Source organism: Molossus molossus, unplaced genomic scaffold (genome assembly GCF_014108415.1).
Source record: "Molossus molossus isolate mMolMol1 unplaced genomic scaffold, mMolMol1.p scaffold_m16_p_12, whole genome shotgun sequence".
Taxonomy (NCBI): Eukaryota; Metazoa; Chordata; class Mammalia; order Chiroptera; family Molossidae; genus Molossus; species Molossus molossus.
The window spans coordinates 89,808,277-89,828,152 of NW_023425347.1; the positions used below are offsets into that span (position 1 = coordinate 89,808,277).

The following is a 19,876-nucleotide window of genomic DNA, read 5'->3' on the forward strand; positions in this document are numbered from 1 at the left end:
CAGCCTACAGTCCCTTCATGACCCGGCTGTCATTAATTCCCTGATGTCACCTACCCCTCCCCGCTCACCAGTTCAGCTCTGAGCACACGCCTTCCTTGCTGGCCCTGGAACACGGGGCGGCTCCTCCTCAGAGTTTCTTCACATATGCGCATGGCTCCTCTCTCACCTCCACAGGTCTCTGCTTGAAGGCTACGTTATCAGTGAGGCCTTCTCTGACCATGTTCTTTAAACAGCAACCTCTTCTCTAACCTCAGAACAACCCATCCCTCTTCCTCTATTTTTCACCATTGTATTTATCACCTAACATATTATATTTTTACTGTTTATTATAAGCTCCATTATGGAGGGATCGTCATTTTATTATTATTTTTTTATCATTTGCTATATCTCAGTACTTAAAATACTGCCCAACACAAATATTGTTGGATAGTTGGTGGGATGAATAAATGAATGTAAGAAAACGCAATGAGAGATTTGCACCTAGAAACCTAGTTTGGGGAACAGGGAGTCCAGGAATTAGAGTAAGGTTTTGAGTAGGAACTAACAACAGACCCGTTTGTAAATGAGTAAGTACTGATGAGGTGAAGAGTGGGAGAAAAAAGGCATTCCAAGCAGGGACGACTGCATGACACACACAGGTAAGAAAACATCCGAGTGGGGGGAGGAGGACTACGAGATGGGATTATATGAAGCTGGTGACAGTGGAAAAGCAGGGGATAGGGAGTGTCAGAGGATGAATCTGAGAGGCCAGCAGGGGTACTGGCCACAGAGAGATATATAAGCCATGCTTAGGTTCTTGGATTTATCCCAGAGGCAATGAGGAGCCATTGAAGGGTTTGAAGGACTTTAAGAAGGAAAGTCACAAGGTCAAATATGCATTTTAAATATATCATCTAAGTAAGATTTGTACAGAATTTGAGGGGGATAATGCTAGAGACATGCTCTATTATTGTAGGCGTTCAGGGGAAAAATCAATGAGAGCTTTGACCATGAAAAGTGGTAACAGAAGAGAGGGAAGGCACATCCAAAAATATTTAGAAAGTGTAACTGTCATGATTTATGGTCTGAATGGATGTGACTCCCAGGTTCCTGGTTTGATGAGTGGAGGCAGATGGTGAGGTGATCCAGATAATACAAGAAGATAGTTTAGGGAAGGTGACATCTAGTTAAGTTTTGGGTGTGAGGATCTGATGATGACAGCAAAACTGTATAATCTCACTTGTAAAAAGCAAAAAGTACAGTAAAAATAAAAGGGTAGAAAGACATATGTCAAAATAACACTGGTTGCCCTTGTTAGCAGAATTATTGAAGAACAAAGTTGGAAGGCTGACACTACTCAACCTCAAGACTTATTACAAATCTACAGTAACCAAGACAGTGTGGTATTGGTGAAAAAAATAGATAAACAGACCCACAAAAAATATATCAATTATTCTTTGACAAAAGGAGCCATGACAATACAATGAAGCAAAGATAGTATTTTCAATAAATGGTGATTAAACAACTAGATATCCACATGTATAAAAAAAAATTAATTTAGACACAGACCTCATAGCCCTCATAAATTTAACTCAAAATGAATCACAGACCTACATCTAAAACTCTAAAACTCCTAGAAAATAACACAAGAGAAAACCTAGATGAACTTGGGTATGGCAATGACTCTTTAGGTACAAAACCAAAGGTATGGTCCCTGAAAGAAATAACTGATAAGCTGGACTTAATTAAAATTTAAAAACTCTGATCTGTGAAAGACACTGTCAAGAGAATGAGAAGACAAGCCACAGACTGGGAGAAAATATTTGCAAAAGACATATCTTGCCCAGCAGTGTGGATCACTGGTTGGGTGTCGACCCATGCACCAAGAGGTCCCGGTCAGGGCACATACCCAGGTTGTGGGCCCAGTCCCCAGTGCAGGAGGCAGCCAATTAATGTTCTCTCTCATCGATGCTTCTATCTCTCTCTCTCTTTCTCCCTTCCTCTCTCTCTAAAATCAATAAAGAAAAAAAAGGAATTATTATCCAACATACACAAAAAATTCTTAAAACTCAACAACAAGAAAACAAACAGCCTGGTTAAAAAATGGACCAAAGACCTAAAAAGACATCTCACCAAAGAAGACATACAGACCACAGGTAAGCATATGAAAAAATATTCAGCCTGGTTGGTTTGGCTCAGCGGTTAGAGCATCGGCCCGTGGACTAATGAGTTGCAGGTTTGATTCCAGTCAAGGGCATGTACCTCTCAGTTGCCATTTGTCCCCAGCCCTGGTTGGGGTCATGCAGGAAGCAACCAGTTGATATGTCTCTCTCACATCGATGTTTCTATCTCTCTCTCTCTGTCCCTCCTACTCTATCTAAAGATAAACAGAAAAATATCCTGGGGTGAGGATAAAAAAAAAGAAAAAATGTTCAACATATTTCATAAGGCAATTGCAAATTAAAGCAACAATGGGATACCACTACACACCTATTAGAATGGCCAAAACCCAAAACACTGACAACACCAAATGCAGGTGAGGATGTATAGCAATGAGAACTCCTATTCATTGCTGGTGAGGGTGGAAAATGGTACAACCACTTTGGAAGACACATTAGTAGTTTCTTATATCTACCCAAATGAACTTAAAACTATGTCCACACAAATGCCTGCACGAAGACGTTTCTGTGCAAGACACAGATCGCAGCTCTAATCATGACTGCTAGGACTTGAAAGCAACCAAGATGTCCTTCAGTAAGTAAAGGGATAAACTGTGGTAATGGAATATTACCCAGTGCTCAAAAAATATATATAAATATATATAACTATCAAACCATGCAAAGACATAAAGGAAACTTAAATGTATAAGAAAACAATCTGGCAGGAGCGGGGTGGGAGTGGGAAGGAGGGGTCAATAAGGAAAAAAGGGGGGCATCTGTAATACTTTCAACAATAAAAATAAATAAATAAAGAGAAGAAAAGAAAACAATCTGAAGGTTATAAACTATGTGAATCCATCTACATGATACTCTGGAAAGGGCAAACTGGAGACAGACAAAAGATCAGTGGTCGCAGGTGGAGGGAGGGATGAACAGGCAGAGCACAGAGGATTTTAGGGCAGTGAAACTATTCTGTATGATATTATAGTGCTGGATTCGTGTATATAGATTTGTCAAAATCCATAAAATATAAAATAACAAAACTTTACCTTAATGAAAACTTTGGACTTTGGATGAAAATGATGTGTCAATGTAGGTTTGCTAACTGTAATACACGTATCATTGTGGTGTGAGAGTTCAGGGAAGGCTGTGCTTGTGTGGGGACAGTGTTATACAAGAACTCTCTATATTTTCCTCTCAATTTTGCTGTGAACCTAGAACTAAAGAATAAAGTTCATTTATTTTTCAAAATTTCCTAATATGAATATAAATTTTTCAGTTCTACTCACCCCAAACCCTATCTAATATACCATGGTATCTAACATTGTAGAGCATTCAAAACATTCATAAAAGTTTTTAGTATACTCAAAAAGTATCTTTGAGGACATCCAGCCTTAGTGTTTGTCTTAATATTTGCATTATAAAATGCATAATTTTCTAAAATCCACAGAAAAACTGTGGCTGAGGAACTCACTGACTTGCAGCAATAGCAACAGTAGTAGAAGCGCGACCAGAATTTGTATCTCCTGGTACTTGTAGAAAACAGAAAAAAAAATCCTATAAAATTTAGAACAGGCAAAAGTAGGAACTATATTTAGAAAAAAGTAGATGGTTCTGAAAAATTATAAATTAACTTATTTTAATATCAGAAAAAAATCAGAATGATTCAATTTGCAAATAGCACAAAACATAAACTACTAAACAGGCACCAATGTGGTTTTTCTAAAGAATCAATCATAGAAGTCTAGTGTGGTTTTTTCCCTAAGAGAAGACACAGGCCTTATGGATTATAATAAATCAAAAGACTTAACTGGACATATATTAGATCTCTTTAAACATTCTTTTTAATAAAAAACAATTGATTGGAATTATATTTTTAGGACCAACTAAAACTTCCTTAAAATGTTGTATTTTAGTCGTTTTTCAGAGGACAGTATCCACACCTTTCATTAGATTAAAAAATAAGAAATATCAATGATCCAAAGGGAGGTATTTTATCATTAACTACAAGACCTTGTGGCCAGAGTTATTTCACATTTTTTTCAACAACTAAATTAAATAAGAAAATAGAATAATTTTAGCAGAATGAGCAACTGAGCAAGGTTTAAAACTGAGCAGAATTATGTGGCTTATCAATACAAATACTAAAAACATGGTTATAAATCTGACTGATAAAAGGAGAATGGTGATTGTTAAGGCAGAAAACATTCAAGGGTGATCAAGGGCTACTTAATAAATGTAAGTTGGCAATGTTGAAAGTTGAAATTGTACTGAGATTAATAGGAATACTAATAAAGGACAGACTTTTGGCACACTAAGCTGATATAAATGGACCTTTTCTCCCACAGAGATGCTGAAAAACAAAACAAAAATGCTTTAAAAATATATAGTCAAGCTTTAAAAAAAAAGGAAATCCACAGGCACCTGAAATGAAAGAGACATCAAAATCAAAGACAAAATAGAAAGTGGAAGTTGAGACCATGGTGGCCCACAGAGGTTTCAAACTCCAATACAGGCCCTGGGCTTGCCCGAGAAGGCATTAATGCTCACATGGAGACTGGAAGTACAGCTTTAGGCAGGTAGAGGTAGGGGAGTTGGAACTGAGACTCTTCACAAAGAACCTAATACACCTATCCCTCCTCAAAATGCAGTCTGAAAAATCTCTGCTCACTGGCTCAGTGAACAGCAATAAAAGTTGCTAATTATCTAGGCCTTGATAGGGGAAAAGGTACCCGCAAGAAATATAAAATGTAGGCATATGCCGTAGAGGTGTAAAATCTAAATTTACACCCTGCATCCTACAGAAATCCTAAGCTGAGAAATTAACTGGTCTTTGACATGCAGCAGAAAAAAATTGGAATACTTTCATAACCCTAGGCACAGGCTCACACAGGGAAAAAGAAAAATACAGAAAAGAGCTCACTATTACAAACCATATGAGGAAACATGAATGTAAAAGATAAATCTATAAAAGCTAACAGTAGGAAATTTCAGAGGGTATCTTTGAAGCAGAGGTAGGGAAACTTTTTAAAACAAAAGCCAAAAAAAAAAAAGAATAAAAAAGGGTAAAGAATAAATCTGACTATATATTATATTTATTATTAAAGGTTTCTGTTAAAGAACTCTGAGATCTTTCTTACAGCTGCATAGTATTCCATTGTATATATGTTTCACAGCTTTTTTATCCATTCATCTACTAATGGACACTTGGGCTGTTTCCAGATCTTAGCTATTGTAAATAGTGCTGCTATGAACATGGGGGTACATATATTCTTCCTGATTGGTATTTCAGGCTTCTTCGGGTATATTACTAGAAGCGGGATCACTGGGTCAAATGGAAGTTCAATTTTTTAATTTTTTGAGGTAACACCATATTGTTTTCCATAGTGGCTATACCAGTCTTCATTCCCACCAGCAGTGTATTAGAGTCCCCTTTTCTCCACACCCTCATCAACACTTGTTTGATGATTTGTTGATGGTGGCCATTCTGACAGATGTAAGGTGATACCTCACAGTTGTTTTAATTTGCATCTCTCTGATGATTAGTGATATTGAGCATTTCTTCATATGTCTCTTGGCCATTTGTATGTACTGTTTGGAGAGGTGTCCCTTAGCCTTTTTTTGTCTGGGAAGCTCTTTATTTGACCTTCCATTTTGAATGATAGCCTTGCTGGATAGAGTAGTCTTGGATTCAGATCTTTGTTTTTCATGACCTTGATTACTTCATGCCATCCTTTTCTGGCTTGTAGTGTTTCTGTTGAGAAATCAGCTGACAGCCTTATGGGGATTCCTTTGTAGGTAACCTGTTGCTTATCTCTTGCTGCCTTTAGGATTCTCTCTGTCTTTAATTTTTGGCATTTTAATTACTATGTGTCTTGGTGTGGACCTGTTTGGGTTCTTCTTACTTGGGGCTCTCTGTGCTTCTTCTTCTTCTTCTTTTTTTTTTTTTGGTACATGCCCTTAGTGGGAACTGAACCCAGGACTCTCTGGTCCGCAGGCCAACGCTCCAACCGCTGAGCCAAACCGGCCATGGCTCTCTGTGCTTCTTGAACTTGAATGCTTTCTTCCTTCACCAAATTAGGGAAGTTTTCTGTCACTATTTCTTCAAATATATTCTCTAACGCTTGCTCATTTTCTTCTTATTTGGGGACTCCTATGATGCGAATATTATTATATTTCCAATTGTCCCACACTTTTCTTAAGCTGTCTTCCTGTTTAATTGTTTTTCCTTTTGGTTTTCTGATTGGTTGGCTTTTTCCTACCCTGTCTTCTAATTCACTAATCTGGCCCTCAGCTTCCTCTACTCTGCTGTTTAGTCCTTCCAATGTGTTCTTTTTTTCTGCTATGTCATTCTTCATTTATTCTTGGTGGTTTTTCATTTCCATTTGGTTGATTTTCAATGTTTCTATGTCTTTACTCATAGCGTTGATGTCCTTATTCATGCTGTTGAGCTTCCTCAAGATCATGGCTCTGAATTCTACCTCTGATAACTTGTTTAACTGCATTTAATTTATCTCATCTTCAGTAGAGGTCTCTTGTTCTTTCATTTGGGATTTGTTTTTTTGTCTCACCATTTTGGCTATCTCAGTGGGTTTTGGAGCCTGCCAAACTTTCCCTGTGGGTGTTGGTGTTTTGGTGTTTGTGGCTCCCTCTACTGGGTTTGGATGAGCATGGGAGGACCCATGCTAAACACCATTGTCAAGTCTTATTTTCCTGGGTAAATTTGCAAGCCCAGTAAACGACAGTTCAGTTATCCTCTAGCTTTTTGCCTGGAGGCTATTAGTCGCGCAGTTATTTGAAGAGCCTTGGGTTATCAGCTGAGTGAAAAACTCCCTCAGATGTTCCACACAGTAATTACAATTTTTAAAAAGCAGATTAGCCCTAGCCGGTTTGACTCAGTGATGAAAGCGTCAGCTCATGGACCAGTGAGTCACGGGTTCGATTCTGGTCAAGGGTACATACCTCAGTTGAGGTTCGTCCCAGGCCCTGGTCCGGCTGTGCGGGAAGCAACTAGTTGATGTGTCTCTCTTGCATAGATGTTTCTCTCTCTCCCTCCTTCCCACTCTGTCTGAAGATAAATAGAAAAATATCCTCAGGTGAGAATTTTTTAAAATAGCAGATTAAACTTTCTTGGTAAAAGGCAGAGAGAACCCTGGCCAGTGTAGCTCAGTTGGTTACAGCATCATCCCCTGCACTGAAGGGTTGAGGGTCTGATTCCAGGTCAGGGCACATGAGGAAGACAACCAATCATTCATGTTTCCTTCTCTTTCTCCCTCCCTTCCTCTCTCTCTAAACAAACAAACATATGCTCAGGTGAGGATTAAAAAACAAAAGGCAGCCCTGGCCAGTTTGGCTCAGTGATTGGAGCGTCGGCCTGCGGTCCAGAGAGACCCGGGTTCGGTTCCCGCTGGGGGCGCGTGCCTCGGTTGCAGTTTGTCCCCTGCCCTGGTCGGCCGTGCGGGTGGCAGCCACTCAATGTGTTCCTTTCACGTCGATGTTTCTCTCTCTCCCTCCCACTCTACCTGAACAAAAAATGGAAAAATGTCCTCGGGTGAGGATAAAAAAAAAAAAAGGCAGCCCTGGCCAGTTTGCTCAGTGGTTAGAGTAATGGCCCATGGACAGAAGGGTCTCCTATTCAATTCCAGTAAAGGGCACACACCTAGGTTGCACATTCGATCCCAGTCACGGTCAGGGTTGTTTGGGAGGCAACCAACAGATGTGTTTCTCGCACATCAATGTTTCTCTCTCTCTCCCTCTCCCTCCCTCCCTGCTACCCTTTCTCTCTAATAAAAACACAAAAAATCAATGGAAAAATATCCTTGGGTGGGGATTTTTAAAAAAAGGCAGAGAGATTCTCTGATTGAAAGTTTAAAAAAAGAAAAAAAACACACCCAGCTATATGTTGCTTATAGGAGAATTAATATGTGGTGTGTTTACAAGTGAAACAGTGCTTAGCATGTGATAAATAATACATGTGTTTGCTGTTATTATTATTACCAAGAGAAGCTGTGAATCATTCTCATGAAATAGTTTTGAAACTAGCCATCTGACATGACAGCTGAAGTATCTATCTGTAAATAACCAATTAAACTATATAATATTTGTAGACCATTTTCAGGTACAGACTACTGTTCTTAAATAAATCCAATATATAATCATGAGGGATACACTAGTGTTTTGGGGGCTGCTGAAATATACTATAGAGGCTAAACTACATTTTGCTAATCTCACAACTAAAAATGTAAAAGCCTCTAATATATTTTACTAAGTTTACTCCTAACTCCCTTTGCAAGGAAGTTAAATGGAAGAGAGAGCATATAGCACCAGATAGAATGTCATAAAAGTGTGTTTTTCAGAGTTAAGAAACTATAGTGTAAACACTGCATGTTAGAAATCTCTAAGGGAATCCTGTAGATTCTCATATAGAGGCAACCTAAATCATGTTATTAAGCACTTACTGAAATTGCTAGGCTTGGGAAAATTGTCAAAGGTCCCAGGGGAAGAACATTTAAGTAAAAAAGAACACCAGAATGATGAATGTTCCTCAAAGGAACAATATTAAAGCTTCAAGAAAAAACTATACTGATACAGAATAAAGATACTTAGAAAGAAAAAATTTAATTGGTTGAACCAAGTGCTACATAATGACTCAAAATACAAATGGGACTTCAACACAAAGTGAAAACTAGGCCAGCTTTCTAAAAGAAGCACAAAGAATATATATTTTATCTATCTATCTATCTATCTATCTATCTATCTATCTATCTATCTATAATTTTATTCTGGCTACTTCCAAAAATGAAAGTTTGAGGATTCTTGAAGTTACAAAGAAACAACAGTCACGCACAAGAGAAAAACCAGAAAACGCAAATGTAAGAGCGAAGTCATAGTTGGTAGAATATATGGAATCCCTTTAACAAACAAAGAGGACTATAAAAGCTTAGTTTTGATATATATTGCTTAATTAAATAAAACAGATGTTCTGAAATCCACAACTGCTGGCAGTGTCCTTAGCAAAGCACTGAAACAAAGGCCTTTACTCCCACTACTGGGGAGGAAGAGGCTTTTTCTGTGCCTTGGGAACTGGACCTGCTATTCCCCAATTCACTATACTTATTTTCCCATAAGTCAGCAATACACACATCAACCAATAATTATTTATGGGTCAACTGCCTACTATTTACTCAGCACATTGGTAGGTGCTGTGTGGGAAGGAGGCAAGTGAAATATAAAACAAGATCCTTGCCCTCAGGGAGTTTGTAAAGTTGACTCAATACATAATGATAGAAAAACGGAACTCTTCAAAGACTCAATCCACAAGAGACAAGAAGAGGAAATGGAAGATGAGGAGGAGAAAAAAAGATCGATTCCAGTGAGTGTTAAGGAAAGGGAAGGTTGGAGCAGGTAAGTGCAAGTTAGGCAGCATTTCAACAGGCAAGGGTGAAAAGGTAAGGAACTACAGACAAAGGGGGAACCATGAACCCAGTTCCAGAAGAGGACACTTGGCACGTATGCTGAAAATAATGTATGTGCTCAGGCAATAGGCACAGCACCTTGCACTGGAAAAGTATCCGATAAGTAGTTGCCATTATTATTATGGACACTGGGCTGGCTAGGGTGAGTCTCCAAAAACACCCATGGTAAGAGGGAGTGGGGCACAAGGCTGCCCAGGTTAGGGAGGCCAGAAAATGAGCAGAGTAACTTACATCTACTCTGAGGGAAGAGCTTCAGAAATAGAAACAGCACAATTAAAGCAGAGCTTTACCAGTGACAGGGAGGATGAACTAATGAGGAAGTCAGTAGCAATGGGAAGGAAAAACAGGCATCCTACATATATTGTCTACAATGAAAAAACTAGAGTTCCATGGAGCAGGAGCTGGGCCCCCCTCTGCCTGGATTTCTATACTCCAATATTCAAGAGATAAAAGTCATTCTCATACGTGATCGGGTGTCCTCTACCCTGGTTCCCTAACCATTCCATTCTCTCCTAGCAGAACATCTACCTTAGGGTCTAAGACATCTCTCTTATGGTCTGGCTCAGTGCTACCTTACCTGCTTCAAGTTTCTGTGTTTTGTTTTTTTTACTGTTGCTAATGATAATCCCTATCTTCTGAATAAAATTTTTACTTCTATCTTGACAGCGGGGCGCTGCTGGAACAAGAAAGCTCGAAGGGACCTTACAGAGCCCTATTCATTGCTTTCAGCAAACAGAAGTTCATTACTTTATCTATCGCGTACTCTTGTCATATGACCAGATGACCTTAGTCCAATCTCTTCCCTTTTTAAGGGAGGAAACAGAGGTCCTGAGAGGCAGAGTTGCTCTTTGATCTGAGTCCGCTTTAACCCCGTGGCTATTTAGTATCTCACAAACAACCAGAATTAGGTGAAATAACAGGCACTCGCAACATAATTAGAGCAAAGATCACACATTCAGAGACAAGAAAGAGGGCATTTGCTACACACAAAAAGATGATTTAAAATGTAAGGTATCTAAGGAATCAACTAAGTTAAAAGAGAACCCCTAGCAATTATTTCTGAGAACGCAAGGAAGATTGGTGAGGTTAGAAAAGGGTGACTATAGTTTTTAGTAGGCCCAGATTTCTCAAGTTCAAAAGCACCTGTCATTTGGTCTCTTATCTTACACTGACAACCTGAAAGTCAGCAATTTATAGTGTAAGGGATGAAGATTTTTGTATCCGACACTCCTGGGTTTATGGTACTATCTTTTCATATCTATCGTCATTGTTATTTCTAATATTATCATCACTACTATCATCATTCTGTCCCAAATGCTGGTCTACTACTGTTCCAGTCCCTGAGATGTGCAGAACTCCTGAATGGCCTATGTGCTTTTGTAAGGTACATCCTGGTCATTGGGAAATCCAGGTAACCAGAACAGCTCTGAAGAACTCCAGAACTGAAGATTCTAAAGCAGCTCAATCAGACATAAAATCACCTTTGGGGAGTTGGGGGGCTGTCTACTGAGTTCTATGGCAGAAACCAAGTAAGGATGATGCTATGATAATGTCTTGCTGTATACTGGGATTTGCACCTTATCATCCCATTTATCCTCATTTTATAGATGAAGGCTAAGGCTCAGAGAAGCCAAATCCCTTATTATGGGCCACAGAGTTAATAAGGGGCAGAAAAGAGCCCAGATCTCAACTCTCAAGCCATGGTTCTTTCCTTTGTAATACGAAGGCCTCCCTGGATGCCAAGACTTAGTTACCACTCCTGCAGATAATTCTCCCTTCCAAGAGCTCACAATCATTAAGAAGTATAGCTCTTAACTTTTGGTCACTTAACAAGTATACTTACAGTCTCTCCCTGAGGAAACTGGTTAGTAAGCCAACCACATTCACTGCCCCATTGGCCTAAGAGACTATTTTTCTCAATTACCAATTCATGTCTCACAATAGAATTAGTCCTAATGAGTCTGCTCTCTCTTTTCATATTCTACCAAATTATACTAGGATATTACTTATCAAATAACCACTAATAAGAGCTACTAGTAATTAAGTACCTTGCCATATTTTTAAGAACTTTTTACTTGTTACCTCCTTCAATACTAACAATCTGGCAAGATACTCAAACCCAATTTAAAATAAGTTCTGATAGCCCTGGCCAATTTGGTTTAGTGGTTAGAGCATAGGCCTGCAGACCAAAGGGTCATGTGGGTTTGATTCCTGGTCAAGGGCATGTACCTGGGTTGCAGGTTCAATCCCTGGCCCTGGTCAGGATTATGCAGGAGGCAAACTATCAACGTGTCTCTCTCACATATCTCTCTTTCTCTCCCCCCCAAAAAATCAATGGGGGAAAAATATCCTTGGGTGAGGATTAACCAAAGAAAAAATAAATCCTGATAATGAAGAAGGTAAGGAACAGGCCCATGACATAGCAAATCAGTAGAGGAACTGAGATTTTAATCCAACTGGCCTGATTCTAAAGCTCATGCCCTCTATCCACTAGAACAGTTTCTCAAACTTGCGTGTGTGTAAGAATCATCTGGCTTTCTTGCCAAAGGTGAGAGTCTGATCCAGAAGTTCTGGGGTGGGCCTGACTTTTGCATTTCTAGTAAGCTCCTGGTGATACGAACACTGCTGGTTCAAGGAATCCTCTCTGAGCCACAAAGGACTAGATGACATTGTTCTCAAATCTCAGTTTTTCACATCTGATTATTACATAAGTTTTAAGTGACCCTTCCCCTCTAAGAAATAATGTCATCCTCACATCCTTCCTTTTCCATCTGCCCTTGGCTCCAGCCTAAAAAACAAACTCCAGAACAGCTCTGGGAATAAAACCTACAAAATATGGAAGATTCCAATAACCAAGCCTTAGGTGAGGAGCTCTATTGATTGGCACCGACCCAAACTCCTTTAAAATGCATTTCAGCAACCTGGTCTTCCAGAACTAGGCCAGCTTCCCTGGCTGCTGCCAAAGTAACTAGAGGTCAAACTGCTCCTGATCTAGAATCAAGAAGTCCACTGAGCCTGGTGAAGCCTTGAAAGGGCCTAGGATGGTATGGCCAATTGATAAATGTATGCTAAAATGAATACAGTGAAGAGATCTTGGTTCATGACATTATATACGACCTACTGTGACATATCCTTTCTAGCCACTGTGCCATCAGTCTATTTATATTCCATAGTCTCCAATTCAGATCCCCTAAAAATGGTATTAAATAGTATTTTGAGGCCTATATTCTCTTCCCTAGCATAAAGTCTAAAATGAAGGATCAATATTATGTGCTGCTTTGACATTTGGTAAAATCAGGAGAACCTTGAAGAGCTTAATCACAAATTCCACTACCTGCTCTGCTCCCATGGACAAGGTCCTATAGCCAATCTTTCTTATCAAAGTGACCAGGTATAGTTTCTGCTTATCCTTGAGCAGTGGGATTTAGTTCCCTGCCAGCCCCCCAATTTTTCAAATGAACCAATCACATCCTCTGGCAGGAAGCAGAGGGCACTCAATCCTCTGTGTTACTCGGCGTGCCCCCCACAGCCCCTGGTTCCACTGCCCCTCAGTGCAGTCACAGGTGAACCGGCGAGGCGTGTATATGCCACTAATGAACTGCTGTCAGTCTCATCTGTCCAGTGTCCTGTGCCGTGTGTTCAGCCACAACCACAGGATAGGAATCCTTCCCGTGTCAACGGATAAAGAGAAATCGTTAAAACATCTTTTTTGCCCACTCCACAGCTTTCTGCTCTTTTTCATGTCTTTGAGTTTCTTGAACACCTCTGGAAAGGTCATGAGCCGCTCTGTGATGGTCATGGCATCCAGCACTGTGTTAATCACAGTGCATACACTTTCCCGTTTACTTTCCCGACCCTCCCTCTGAGGTAGATACCACTATTATCCCTAATTTTCAGGTGAGGAAACTAATGTCCAACAAGGTTATGCAACTTGCCTAAGACGCACAGCTATTGAATTTGAGCAGAGCTCACATGCAGATCTGCCTGGCTCCTGACTACCGTCGTGCTGACTGGCTCACTGCTGTCATCCCTCCGCGCCTCTCGCAGACAGAGGTGTGCTGCTGGATGCCTGACGAGAGCACCTGCATCTGAGGCACCCCGTTTCTCCGGCTGGTCTCGCTGAAAGATGGACGGATGTGTGTCTGGGAAAGAGTGCTTTGGAACAGGCCAGCTGACTGGCCGGATGCCAAGAGACTTCCCTCTATGGCCTGAACTTACTCTGGTTTGGTTGTCAAGCTTGCAGACACAAAAACCCTATTCTGTAGAAGTCTTACAGTTAATTGAACTTGAGGTTAGATAACACTATTTAAACTCGTAAAAATAAACTATAAATCAGAAAGGCAATTTATTAGTTCATTTACTAGTGAAATATGCCTATTCTTTGCAGTTATCTGTAAAAAAAAAAAAAAAAGGCAGCGAGGTCAAGTATCATCAGAAAGCCTTCAAGAGTCACAGAAGAGACTGCACGCTGCCTTCACTGGGAGCCTGGTGCTTCTGCCTTTGCCATGGAAGTCAATGCCTGGCCTCCAGACTGGGCAGGCAGAGTCTGAGGGGTAATGTACACTGTACAGGCAGCGCCAGCTGCCATTCTGTCTTGTCACCTCCATCACCGAGTTCCTGAACTCATCTGTGGCTCTGGTCTCTTTTTTGGTAGTTGGACTCAGCTTTGTCCTTGAGGTAGCCCTGTGCAATGACCTAATAGCAGTGACCACGTGCTAATTTTTCAGTCTCTCTGAGAATGTAAGAAGTGCCCTCCTGTTACTCCTGCCCACAGGCTTCTCTGTTCATGCTCCAAACATCTATCTACAGCAGATCAGGACTCCTCCTTCCAGGAGTCTAAGCCCAATGAAGCTTTTAACTCACTTCAAACTTACCCGCCTTAAAACTTCCATCTGGGCTGTTTCCAGATCTTAGCTATTGTAAATAGTGCTGCTATGAACATGGGGGTACATATATTCTTTCTGATTGGTGTTTCAGGCTTCTTAGGGTATATTCCTAGAAGCGGGATCACTGGGTCAAATGGAAGTTCAATTTTTAATTTTTTGAGGTAACACCATATTGTTTTCCATAGTGGCTGCACCAGTCTGCATTCCCACCAGCAGTGTACTAGAGTCCCCTTTTCTCCACACCCTCGCCAACACTTGTTGTTTGATGATTTGTTGATGGTGGCCATTCTGACAGGTGTGAAGTGATACCTCATTGTTGTTTTAATTTGCATCTCTCTGATGATTAGTAATGTTGAGCATTTCTTCATATGTCCATCAGTAGACGAATGGATAAAAAGCTGTGGTACATATACACAATGGAGTACTATGCAGCTGTAAGAAAGAAAGATCTCTTATCCTTTGAGACGACATGGAGGGACCTGGAAAGTATTATCCTAAGTGAAATAAGCCAAGCAGAAAAAGACAAATACCACATGATCTCACTTATATATGGAATATAATGAACACAACAGTCTGAGGAATACAGTAGACCCAGACACATGGAAGTAGGGCACAGACTGACATCACTCAGAAGAGGGGATGGGGGGTGGGTGGGTGGGAAGAGATAAGCCACAGAACTTATATGCATGTATACATAACCAACTGACATGGACAACAAAGTCGGGGATGAGGTGGGGGTGGGGTGGGGAGGGGGGTGCCAATGGGGTAAAAAAGGAGAAACATCTGTAACAAAAAAAATAAATAAAATAAAATAAAAACAAAGAAAAAACTTCCATCTGGGTCATCTGCCTCACTCTGGCTACCCCAGATTCAGTCCTCATCCCCTTTCCCTCTGTCCCTTCACCCATTCCTTCCTCCCATGCCCTTCTTTCACCTGGCACTCTGCTTCAGGCCACCCTGCCACACATCACTAATTTAAATTTAAATTTAAAAGATTTGTCAATACCAAACGTACATGAAATGATCCCTGATCAGAAAGATAAGAAAAATCAGATAAGTCTGCAACTAGAATTATCCTTAGAGACTAAGCAATTTAGCTCTAACATAATTTCACAGATGAAGAAACTAACAGAAATTAAGTGACCTGCCAAGTCATGTATCTAGGTAATGGCAGGGCCAGACCCAGGACCCAGGTTTCTAGGCTTTCAAGCCACTACTTGAATCAAAATACCAAACCCCTAAGTATACACAACATAACCTCCATGTGGAAGGCTTTCTATGTGTCTCTCAGACTGGCAGCCACTAGTACTAGGTATGTATACAGCACATTTACTGTTTTTTTCTTTGAATGTTGATTAAATATCAACCACTGATAGCTCTTGCAATGAGAAAATAATTATCCTTAAGCCATAAAACTGCCCCAAAGTGTAAGGGAAGATATCATCACAAATTTCCCAATCTACTGACATTAGTGGATCTGTAAGGTAAATTTATGACTTAAAAAGAAAACAAAAGATTTAAGTGATTATTAAGATATTTAAAAGATAATATATCAATGAATATTTCACCAAGGTCAGGATGAAGGAGGCTTTTGTCTTCCTTAAGGAGACAAAAGAAATTCACAAATGATCAACAGATCTGACTACAGAAAAATGTAAACTTCCCCCAAAAAACCATCATATGAAGTGAAAAATAAGTAGTTACTATTAGACTAGAAAGATCATACAAATCAATAAGAAAAACATTAACAATGATATTTTTAATGGACAAAGAAAATAGATAATTCACAAAAGAAGTAAGTCAATAAATCAATTTTTAAAAGTTCACCCATAAATTAAAAAATACAAATGAAAACATTAATAGTATTTTGGGGCAATCACATTGAAAAAGTTTTGCAATGATAGCATTTAATTGGGAAACAGTGGTTTTAGACCATGAACTCTGATCTGGCAGATTTTGAAGACTTAGTGACCTTGGGCAAGTCACTTTAATTTCTGTGAGCCTTAATGTCTTCACAATTTTGGTAGGTTTTTTGGGGGGAGTGATAACAATGTTACAGAATTAGAAAGTGATGATGATTACACAGGCTTTTGAAGCGTATGCTTTAAAACACTAAATTGTATGGTACATTAATTATATCTAAATAAAAAATTTAAATTAGGCTCTTGAAGATTTTTAATAATGTGGGAAGATACTTTCAATATATTAAAAGAAAAAAACAGCATGCAACTATATATATAACTCAAGTTTGGTTTAAAAATATACATACGTGCACCCCGGCCGGTTTGGCTCAGCAGTTAGAGCATCAGCCCACAGACCAGAGTGTCCTGGGTTTGGTTCCTGCTAAGGGCACGTACCTCAGGTGCAGTTTGTCCCCAGCCCCAGGTAGGATCGTGTGGGTGGCAACCACTCGATGTGTCTCTTTCACATTGATGTTTCTCTCTTTCTCTTCCTCCCTCTCTCCCTCCCGCTCTATCTGAAGATAAATGCAAAAAATGTCCTCGGGTGAGGATAAAAATAAAAAATAAAATAAAATAAATATATATTATATATACAATATATATGTAATTGCATATACACATTTGCACTAAAAAAGATATAAAATATTTCAAAATGATAACAGTGGTTACCCCTAGGTGGTGTCATTATGGGGAACCTATTTTCTTCATACATTTCAAAATTTTCTATCATAAACATATTATTTTTATAACCAGGAAATTTAAAAATAGAAACCCAGGTAGGTCTGTCTGGCTATAAAGCTAATGTCATTTCCAACATACTATTCATTCATTAACATTTATTTCACTTCTACTAGGTACCAAGCAAAGTTAGTAAAATATAATCTCTGCAAGCAAGAGATTAGCATGGGACTGGGAAGGGGAAGGAGAGTCCATATGCACCCTTTCTCGGGGAGAGGGCCCACAGCTGTCATGAGCAGCAGTGTAGTTTAGTGGTTAAAGGCTGGAGCCAGAGCCAGACTGCCTGGGTATGAAGCTTGAATGTCCAATTACATGCTGTGTGATCTTAGGAAAAATGACCTATCCTGCGTGGGGTACAGTTTCCTCATCTACAAAACAGGAGTAACAATAATACCTCTCTCACTGGGTTGTTAGAAGCTTAAATGAGTCAACACACCTAAAGCACGAGCTCTAGAGACATACTAAGTGCTCACTAAATCAATAAGCTGCTGGCCACCACCACCACCACCACCACCATCATCATCATCATCATCCCCACCACCACCTCACCACCAGATTCTCAAAGAGGTACAGACATGCAGATTAAGAACCACTAGCAAGAAACCATCACATTCAACAAATTTCTTTTTCTAGATTCTCTCTATTTTAAATGGAATTCTTCTTTTGAGGCATTCTATAAAATACATGACACAAAACATCAAAACGCTCAGCATAACAAACTGTTAGTGTCCTCTTATCTTCAGACTAATTCACAGAAACAAGCCATTTAAAATGGAAGGAGGCTTTGAGAGACTTATCTGCCTTTCCTCTGTCTTTCTTGGCCATGCTGCACAGATCCAGTCGTTCATCCAAGATGACTCTTGACAGGCCAAACTGCAAAATCTCCTGAGCAACACATTCATCTGACAAGTGACTGGGGACAGCGACTGCATCACATTGAATGTGACTCTTGTATCCTGCAGTCAAGAGTCTCAACAAGCAATCATCGCTTCAGGGCTCTCACGTCCAACCTCTTAGGTGTTAACAAAGATCCTTGGCTTTGTCACGGGCACCGACAGACATTTTGCTCTGACCTGAACATCTGGATGAATTCTGAGTTTTCACCAACTCAATTATGAGAATATACTTTTCTTCAGCAGGGAATCAATCTGGACCACACAGGAACACAGCACCCAATTCTGAATTAAAAGAGAGTGGTCTAATGTAAAACTCAAAGAGCTCAGGCAAATAAAGAACACCAACCCAAGCTTGGGACTGCGGAGGCTGTGTGCTTAGTCAAGGTTGGGAGCACAGGCTCTAGACAGACACCTAGGGCATGAGTGCCAGCTATATGACTTTGGGCAAGTTGCTTAACTTTCTGGGCCTCAGTTCCTCATATATAAAATGGGAATGATATTAGTCCTTATTTCATGGGGTAGTTACTAGCAATAATAAGCCACTACACATAAATGAGTCAATTACAGAAAGGAAATTTCTTGTAACATTTTAAACATCCACTGAACGTTAAAAGGAATCATAAAAATTCACCTGGCAAAATATTTGTTTTTATAGTTCTTAGGCTAGTTGGTCAGTTCACAGATATACTTAAAAAAAATTTTTTTTTAATCCTAACCCGAGGACATTTTATCCATTTTTTGTTCAGATAGAGTGGGAGAGGGAGAGAGGAAGAGAGAGAGAGAGAGAGAGAGAGAAACATCAACATGAAAGGGACACACCGAGTGGCTGCCACCCACATGACCCAACCAGGGCCAGGGACAAACTGAAACCGAGGTACGGGCCCCTAGCGGGAGCCAAACCCAGGTCTCTCCAGACCGCAGGCCGACGCTCTAACCACTGAGCAAAACCAGGGCATGTTCACAGATGTACTTTTTAAAAATCACTCTGCCTCATCATTCAAATGTTACATATGTGTCATATATATATATCAAATATTACAAAAATTATTTTTTAAAAGAAAAGAATTTCTAGACAATCACATGACTAGTTTCATACAGCTGGTCTGAGATGGAAGTCAGCCAGGAAAGAGAGAGAATGAAGAGGGTTAGACCTCTCATAGCACAGGTCTCTGGGCTATAATCAGCAATTTTATTCAAAGCCTTAAACTGACTGAAAATTAGGAGGAAATACAAAGAATTTCTGAAATCACCTGGTCCAATTCCCACATTTTGTAGATGAGAAACTCAAGTGTTGAGAAGTAAGTGCTTTTAAGACCTTCTGGTTAACTAATGACAGAAATGACACTATTACCCATGTCTGATCTATATATTCTAAGTGGAAAGCAAAGAGGAAGACATTCTGGAAGGGGAAAAAAGACAGACACAGTTTGGAAGGGTTAAGGTAGAGACTTAACAATACATAGCTAACATATACTGAAATTTATTGTATCCCAGGCACCGTGCCAAGAACTTTGCATGGGTGGCCTTATATAATTTTTGCAAAACCTGTGAGGCAGTTACTATTATTAACTCCACTTTCAACTGAGAAAGTGGAGGCCTAGAGAGATTAAATGACTCGCCCCAAATCACAAAGCCAGTGAGTGGTAGAGTCAGTAAATGAACCCACGCTGTCTGACTCTGGAGCTGGAACCTTGACCACTAGACCTTGCTCAAGCTTGAGAATTTAAAAAGCAGTTAAGCTCTTGATCCTAGAGTCTTTCTCCTATTTTTTTGGTAACTTCT

The 19,876-nt window shown here is 39.9% G+C and overlaps 1 protein-coding gene across 1 annotated transcript in view; it reads right to left on the reverse strand.

Moving 5' to 3' along the window:
* The window catches only part of ZBTB40 (zinc finger and BTB domain containing 40), a 72,105-nt gene that overhangs the window by 38,195 nt on the left and 14,034 nt on the right, over positions 1 to 19,876 (reverse strand). The window contains exon 2 of the mRNA XM_036255941.1: positions 18,005 to 18,376. The gene's annotated coding sequence lies outside the window, so the exon portion shown is untranslated. The remainder of the gene's footprint in view (positions 1 to 18,004; positions 18,377 to 19,876) is intronic.